Here is a 9,511-nt window from a genome sequence, read left to right as displayed (position 1 = left end):
GCATCCAAAGGGATGCTCTTTCAACAAATTTTAAAATTCTATAATTTTATAATTCTAAAATGAGGTTTTAGAGGCAAAAGAAGGGTCTAAATTGTAAAATTTAACTATTAAATGGATTATTTGTTGAAAGAGCATCCAAAGTACCCACAAAAACAATTAGAATGCTTGCTCGGAGTTACGCAGAGGTATAAAAGAATGCATCTTTTATTACATTTTATGTTGTACAAGGGTTTCACCCAATTTATTGTATAACAACTAGAATGCTCTCTCGGAGTTACGCAGAGGTATAAAAGAATGCACCTTTTATTACATTTTATGTTGTACGAGGGTTTTACCCAATTATTTGTTGAAAGAGCATCCAAAGGGATGCTCTTTTAACAAATAATTGGGTAAAACCCTCGTACAACATAAAATGTAATGTAATGTAAAATGTAATGTAAAATGTTTGTTGAAAGAGCATCCAAAGTGATGCTCTTTCAACAAATTCTATAATTCTAAAATACATTTTTCACCAAAAATGCATTGTGGACAATGCCGTGGTCATGGTCAAGACCTGTGAAGTTTGAACGATTGTGCTCAAAACCAACGATACCAAAGAAGATTGGATTGAGAACGAGACCCACTGTGAGCGTCAAAGTGATCCTGCTTAGTAGCGAGTTTCTGAGACATAGTCTTGTCCGAATACAGTCTTGCCATTTTACATGTTGTTTTATGACTAGTTAAACTAAGTGACATGAATTTCAAAGTCTTAACGGGATGGCTTAAAAATTTTCAAAAGTGACATAATATTAAATTCAAATCTGTTTATAGGGAATTGTCTGGAGTTGATTGAAATGCAGTAACACAGCAAGAAGTTTCCTTTCATTATTACTGGCTATTTATTCTCCAGAAAATATTTTGAATACAGATGAAACAGAACTATTCTTGTGTGTTCTTTTGGACAAAACTTTGTTCTTCAAGGATGAATCATGTTTTGGTAGCAAAATAACAGAACTATTAGATGTTCTTATGCTATGTATTGAAATGAGTGGAGAATGCAAGAAATCCTCATAATTGGAAAGGCTGTCAAACAAAGATGTTACAAGAATTTAGAATTACTAAATTTAAAATTGAACAAAGGCCTGAATGATGGTAGAAACTATGAAAGTGTGTCTGAAACAACTGAACAAGAAAATATTGTGTTAAAATAGAAAGAGGTTTTATTTTTTGACAATGCTGTGTGTCATATCCAGATATCAGCTTGAAAGTTCTGAGATTATATTTCTATTGCCATATGTCTATTTCACTCTTTCAACCTTTCAGTCAAAATATTTCAACCTTTCAGTCATAATTCAAAATTTCAAAAGAAGTACAGACAAATGGTTATGAAGCACAATCACAAATGTAGATCATGAGTTTTGCTGTTAACAATTCAGAGTTGTTTCTTTAAAGCTAGATTTCCTTTCAGAAATGAGAACCATTTCTAGTTTTGTAGCAATTATTGTGAATGATATGGACTCTCATAAACACAGGGTCTCATGAAGGTAGAAGGACTTATCATCACTGCAAGCCCATTACATTAACATAAAAATTGACATTACAACTGAGTCCACAAATCAAGATACAAAAATAGTCTTTCAGTCATCACTTTCTAAGATTCAAGAAAGGGAAATAAAGATGATTATATGATGACGACAATGGTTTCACAATGTAAAGATCTGGAGGGGTTAATTAGAGCTAATTAGCCTGTTAACTTAATTATAACATGTAATTATGAAGGAGAAAAAACCCAGATCTCCACCTGATACTTCATGGCTGCTCGCTGGTTGAAAGAATAAAAACCTATCAAATATCCTTCTGAATCAACAATCATTTTGGTGTTTGGACTTATGTTATAAACTTAGTCAAAACATTTGATTATTAATGAGGAGAATGCTGTCAAATGGGTTAAATTATGAGGTAAGAAGCATCCAACACCACATTGATGATATCTAAGAAATTTGAATTTGGTGCATTATATGGTAAAAAGAGTCAGACTGCTCCGACTGATGCAATGACACATCTTGAACTTAGACCACATTAAATCAAAGTCACCTGACTTCTCTTCCACACTCAATGTGTATAAAAGGGGTTAGAACTCAAGTCCTGGGGTGTGGACACACTCCCAGAAGCCATGGGACAGGCTTTCGTCCGTCGCCACCCTCGCCTTGCCTGCTCCCGTCTCCCTGTCAAGATGTTCCCAACACGAAAGGAAGGAGGGCTACTTACCATCCCTACTGATCGCCGACTCTGGTGCGTTTCTCTAACGTCCCATACAACAGTATCTGGAACCATTGGTCTAAGAGGTATATTACTTAAGGAAATGTAAACTCTCTCTCGGGCCATTAATTGTTAAGTAGTTATAAAGTGTAACCTCTCCTTATGTATTTAACCTCTTTTGTTCTATATTAAATTTATTGTTTTGTTTAACTGGAGTTGATATCAGTTATGGCTCGGAATCAATCCACCCTATCAAATTATCCACTCCCTTGTCACTCATATCCTGCCATCCAGTGACATAAGAGAGCAGGTTTTACCAACCTGACACTGCTCAAGGGTTAGGGACCCCTACCACGTGGTTTATCTCACAACAGCCAAAATAACACCACCTACAGATCTACCAATAGACATACAGATAGGTCTGGACTGTGTGAATAACTAGTAGTATTACATTTATAAAAAGATGCAGATGGTACAAAGCTAGAACAAGATTTACTTATGCATATTGAGAAGAAATTGCTGTAATCAGTTGTAAAACACAAATATAATTGAATTCTTTAAAAAGTATAGTGACTCTTATGATGATAAGAAGATACCTTACAGTATTTTATGCATGGTATTTGTGTTACATATTTCTAAATAAAAATAGTTCAGACTACTTTTAAAGATAATTTCACATAACCTCTCTTGAGCAGACAACTCCATAATGGGCAGTTGGTTTTTTAGTCTTAAAATGTTCATTATAGAAAGGTTCCATTTTGTGTATGTGCGTGTGTGTTAGAGACAAATAGGTACTGTACATATATCGTACAAAATATAAGATACATACATGTACAGTACTTTATATTTTGTATTTAAAAATTATAAATATCAAAATTAAACTATTTAACTTCTAATTGCAAATATATTAAAAATAAATAAAATACATATAGAACCTTGTACAAAAGCTTTTTAAATGTTTAATAATTAATAAAACACTTTCATGTTTCTATGCTGTCATTAATACAAAATTTTCTGAATTAATTAAATTCTGTTTTTAATATTAGACAGGTAGAGTTGATATTAATACTGGAAAAGTAGTTGGTCATCGAGGTCCTGTTTTAGATTTGAAATGGAATCCATTTAATGATAACGTTATAGCTTCATGTTCAGATGATGGAACTGTAAGTACATAAATTTTATAGTAATAGTATAATGTATTTAATGTTTTTTTGATAAGGGGAGTAAATGTTTTTTTATTTCATTCTAACATATTTTAGCTATTGAAAATTTACTTCAAATGGTTCTGCTGCATAACTGTATTAGAAAAATACAAATACAGAATACTATCACACAACCTGTGGTGGTGTGTATTCCACTAAAAATTGTTATAAACAAAAATGAAATCTTTTCATAACTTGCATTACCATATACCTCACATCTCCAAACAGTTGCCAGTATGCTGTTTAGAAGTTAACTGTAGTATTCTGTATTGTCATTTCTTTCATTTTCTTTACGTTATCAGTTCATTGCAGATATAATTATAAAAAAGTAAAAAAGAAAAAAATAGAATATTTGAGACAGTCATATGAACTTAAACTATATTAAATGTTGAAAATGCAAATAGACAACTGAATGACAATTTTTTTATCGTTTTATTTATCAGATAACAGTATTTTAATACATTATCTGGTAAATAAAACAACCTAAAATAAATTAAATAGAAAAAAACTTTAATGCTGTCACATCTGTATATTTTGTAATTATTTGATGTATAAAGAGCTAAATGGGATAAGAAGAGTCCAGAGTGGTAACGATCCAGTTTTCTCTTTTCAAGATAAAGGGTGGTTAATTTCTATAAAAGTTTAATACATACAAGTAATGAACAGGAGAGAATTAAAGGCAAAATCAGTGGGTCAACTACTATAGAGTTTACTGTTTCAAATATTTTTGTCATAGTTGTGCCAGAATTTTTATACCATATGGGGTTTTATGGATACAACCCTTATAATGTTCTCTATTCTTTATTCAAGAAAGTTTGAGAACAGTGCTCATCAGTGTGAAATATCTAATCACCATCAAGAACAAAAACAATTTACTCCAGGTGAGAGGACAAAGACACAGGTCCAAATAAGCTTAAAATAACCATGATGGATATAAGCTTTAGTCAGCTGAGTGCCATAGAGGGATGTGGGTTTATAATTGTCCCCAGTCAATGTGGTAAGTGACCTATGGTTATATCTTTTATTGTAAATTAATTTGTCTGGAAGTGAAGATCAGATGGAGGTCCAAATAGCATAATTGACAATATGGTAAGCAAGAGTTGCAGGTTTGGATTCCTCTGGATCAGTCTTTTCTTCCAGAATATTCTAAATTGATTTATTTTAATTATTAAATTTAACACAAAATGGTGGTTTAACTGCCCTCCTTTAGTTCAAATTGCATAATAATTATTTATTAATAATTATCTATTTATAAAGCAATTATTTATTATGACATCATCACAAGGCTAGGCTGTAATTTTTAATCACATTTTTAATTTATTTAATTTAAAACAGTAGTTCTCAACTGGGGGTACATGTACCCCTAGGGGTACGAACATAAATCAAAGGGGTACATCTAACTTTCATTATAAAATGGCGTATGTTAATCAATTTTCTGTAAATTATTAACACAAGAAATAAGAAACGACAAAAACTTGCTTTAAAATATCCCAGTGTGAACACCGATTTCCCTTTTAACAGTCTAAACAACTTGTTTATCCACTTGATTTGCTTGTCTATTTGTGTTGTTAGTGCTGTGTGAACCTGTAGTCTAGTAAAATTACGGTTTAACCGAGCATTAATTTTAGAATAGAAAATTTTTTTTTCTATTCTATAATTATTGATTGATAAGATTGGGGCTTTTCATGTTTTTACTAGACTACTGGTATTAGGAATAACAAGGTCTGGATCGTATCCCCACCATGCAATGCGTGTCACTGCACGAGCACATTACTTGATATTTAGCAAATTTAGACAATGTTATGTTTGTTACAAAAATTGAAAGATTCATGTATTGTTCTGCACGTTATAAATTTGCAGCCATTACTTTCAAGGTCAGTACACAATTATAATCTCTATTTAACAACGTGGGAACCAAATTTTGAAAAAAATGCTGAAGATTTATAGCAACAAATATCCCATTAAATTTTGTTTAAAATTATTGTAGAATAATTTAAATTTTCTTTATTGTTAATTATAATTATTTATTTTTAGGAAATGTAATTTATGCATGTATTGAAATGACTTCTGTGATTTTATATAATATACTTATCAAATAATAATAAATAAATGTATGTACTGTACCTGATTAAATTTATTATTATTTACGTAAAATAAGTAATTCACTTTTAGTTATAGTTAGTTAGTTAGTTTTTTTTTGGCGCTCAGTTATAAGGGCTGTATACATCTAACGCAGTAATTATAAAATTTACATACAAAAATATAAGGGGTACTTGAGAAACAACTAATGGGATAATAGGGTACATCAACAAAAAAGGTTGAGAACCACTGATTTAAAATATATGCTCTCCACCTCAAATTATTAGTAGTGTCTTGCCCCTGTAAATCATACTTTTCCTTTAATAATAGTTGTGACAGTCATTTACTAATTGCTTTTAGGAGAAGTTTTGAATTGAAATAATGTGACTTCCGGTTTGGATCAGACATTCATATGTAGTTAGTTAATTGGGGCCTCCAGCTCATAAGGTTTCGATATCTGGTCTCTGATTTCATCTGTAACTCCATTCTTGAGATTAATTAAGGAAAGACAGAGGGAATTTATAGGTCTACAATTTTTTCAAATTGCAGCCCAGTTAGCCATATTATAGTCTAATTAAAATCCACTGGTATCATTTGAGATAGGATATTATATAATTATTAATTAATTTAATTAATTTTAATTAAATATTGTGTTTGATGTTATATTTGTATCTTGTGTTGTTTAACTTGTTGGACAATGGATTTAAGGCTAGACAGAATTCAGAATGGACTTATAGAATCTCACTTTGTTTTATTAATGTGTGTGTTGTGAAGTCTGAGGTATTGTGCCATTCTCCAATATTAATATATATTTTATTAAGATTGATGAAATAGAAATTGAGCTAACTGATAATTTTGTCATCCAGTTATCATTTGTATTTTTGACATTTAATGCAATCTTATGGTTCTGTTTTAAGCAGTGGCATGCCATGACATTTGATGATAGGGAAGCTGCGTTTATGTAAAAAGCTGACTTCCAGGGGCAATCAGTTAATTGTGCTTCAGTGATTGTCTAGTGTCCATTTGTATTCGTTTGTTCGATAAGCCAGTAAAAACCGTAGACTTCTTCAAATGTATTTTTAATATCACAGTTACATTCTGAATCACTAGCCATGATATAAGGGCTACAATTAAAAATAAAATAGTAAAAACTTACTTGGTAAAATGTGTGGTGGATGTACCTATACATACCTGGTACAAAATATTCTTCAATTGTATGAATATACTTTTAAAGAAAATTATAATTAAATATGGCTTTGTAAAGAAATGTACATAAAAATAATATAAAATAATATTTACTTTTTAAATTTTAAAACAATCCACTTAGTCAAATAGCTCCTTACGAGTGGCCAATGGATGGAATCAAAGTAGGTTGCAGTGTGCATTACACGTGGACTGCCAAATCCCGAGGATGCTGATACTGGTCAATGTCAAATACCTCTTTTGTGGCATCACTAGTATACCTCAAAGAACATGACAGGATTGTTGTAAAATTTTAAACATTTCTCTCCATAGCTGTAAAACTCTAAATATGTTAAACTTAATAGATTGTTTGTCATTTGTTATCTAACTAATTTGTTTTAGGACCAGGTGTCCACGGATATGTCCAAAATTTACTTTTCAGTCACTCTTGTTGAACTGGAAAAATTCTGTCTTTATTACATCTAATATTACAAAGAAATCAGTCCCCACTGTACTTGGCTAGAGATTGATTTGGCTAAGCTTTTTTTAAAGTAAAATTCCAGCTTTTTCAGCAGGGTTTTTTATGTCCCTAATTCCCTAATCTCTTAATTATTAAACTACTTAAGTAGAAATAAGTTGAAACTGGTTACTTCATACTTGAATATTTGTAGTCTTGGGAAAGAAGTGGAAAGACAAATTTTTATGATAACGGATACATAAATTCTAGAGCTTTTTCTGTACCTTGTGTGTCTCATTTATTAAATTTAGTTGTAAATGATGCTGCCAAAGTAACAGTTAATTTTTTAACATTGTACAAGAATTGTACATGTTTTTTTTCTACATCCCCTTAGAGATGGGATATACGAAATTGTAATATCACTGGTTTAACATTGAAATCTGTAAGTAATGCAGATTTCAAAATGGGAGAGCAGAATAAAAACAGAATAAAAATATTAAATATTTTAATGGGTTTTTTTAAACTCCTGTCAACTATACAGAACTATCATAAAAACATACCAGTAAACTCCTATTGATTGGGTTAAGTTATAAATCTACTTCAATTCACATAATGGGGCAAGGGCGGCCAAGTATCTAGCAGGCGCTAACAGCCCAGAACCGGACCTGGATAGAATCATTAGAAGCATTATACGATATTTTGTTATGTAGCATCCACCAGCTAAATTGCGAGGTTGGTGCTCTGTAAAGCACATGCATGAATGCATATAATCTGGCTTCTTGGAAGCTGTCCTGTGTTCTACAATGCAGCGCTTCCATTCCACCACTGATATTCGAATTTACAATAGCAATCTTGTCATTTTTTTTCACATGTAGTATAGAAATTTGTAATAAGATACATAATGTGGTTATAATAAAATATTAATTTTNTTAACTTCTGAAGTATAATTTTTTATTGTTTTTATATTTTTCAATATATTTATTTTGTTTGTACAAAATAAAAAAATAATTTTTAAGGATACAATAGTCTTTGTTAGTCTTAACATTGACGAAAATTCAATGCAAAGCGACACGCAATGGAGAAAAATTTCAACGTGTGATAGGTTAATATATTTTTTCGTACATAATCGGTTATCCAAAATATCGATTTACCGAACAACCCTAGTCCCCAATTGATTCAGATAATTGACGCTCTGCTGTATATGGAATAAATATAGGTATAGATAATATAATATTATATTGCCTTTATAGGAATTTTTATGCATGAAATACAGCTAAACAGGTTAAAAGGAAAAATGAGATTTTGTTTTCGGTGACATGAACGGATTAATTCATTTTATATTGTTTCATATGGGAAAATTTTTTCTGGTTTTAGAACAAATAGGTTTTCAAATAACTTTTAAGAATAAATTAAGTTTGAAACCGAAGGTTTGACCTGAGTAGTAGTGTTTTATATTTTTAGTTAAAATTATAAAAATAAACTGAAAGAATGAAAATTTTGAATGTTTTAAGAGTTAAATTTATAAATTTTAATCAGATTACTACCTTTTGAATTATTATTCACTTTTGAATTAATTGTCCAGAAATATCTGAAACTATCTGGGTATATTTTTAAACATTTCTTGTTGTAAGAACAATATTTTTTCCTGTTGGTGGTGATTATTTTTTGATAACATATTTAAGAAAATTAAAAAAAAAATTTTTTATGAAACTGATTGTTTATTACATTAAAATTTTAAAATCTCATAATATGCTTTCTATTTTGATAATAAAAATTAATGAAGTATTATTATTATTAATTCTTATGCTTCTATGTCCTTACTATATTCAATTTTAATTATATCTTTGTCTATTATACACCAGTATAATAAGTCCTACTAATATACTAAGCTCGATGTAGACAAAGATATAATTAAAATATTATTATTATTTTTACTTTGAAAACCCTGAAAGGATAAGAAATTTTAAATATTGATTTTACCAATCTAACTTCTGCTATTTTTATGAAATTTTTATAATATATTTAAAGATAAATAATGTATTCTTTTCATCTAGAATGATTTTCACAAAAGAATTATTTAGTGATAAAATGTTATGAATAAATTAAAAACATAAAAATTACAAATTGTATTTTATATTTGTATATTGGAAAGGAAACTCATTTTCAACTCCTTTTATAGCTCATACTAAATTTATTTTATTAAATTGTTAAATTCCGAAAAGATAATAGCATATTTATCGTAATTATGGAATATTTTGTTAGCAAAAATGATTTTTTGTACATTTTTAGGTTTTTTTTTAATTAAAATAAATAAGATCTTTTATTGAAATAAATAGTAAAATGAATTGTACAT

This window comes from Centruroides sculpturatus, unplaced genomic scaffold (genome assembly GCF_000671375.1).
Source record: "Centruroides sculpturatus isolate CEXI.00-Female unplaced genomic scaffold, Cexi_2.0 scaffold649, whole genome shotgun sequence".
In the NCBI taxonomy this organism is placed as follows: domain Eukaryota; kingdom Metazoa; phylum Arthropoda; class Arachnida; order Scorpiones; family Buthidae; genus Centruroides; species Centruroides sculpturatus.
The sequence above is the reverse complement of the archived record's forward strand: the minus strand, read 5'-3'. Positions refer to the sequence as shown.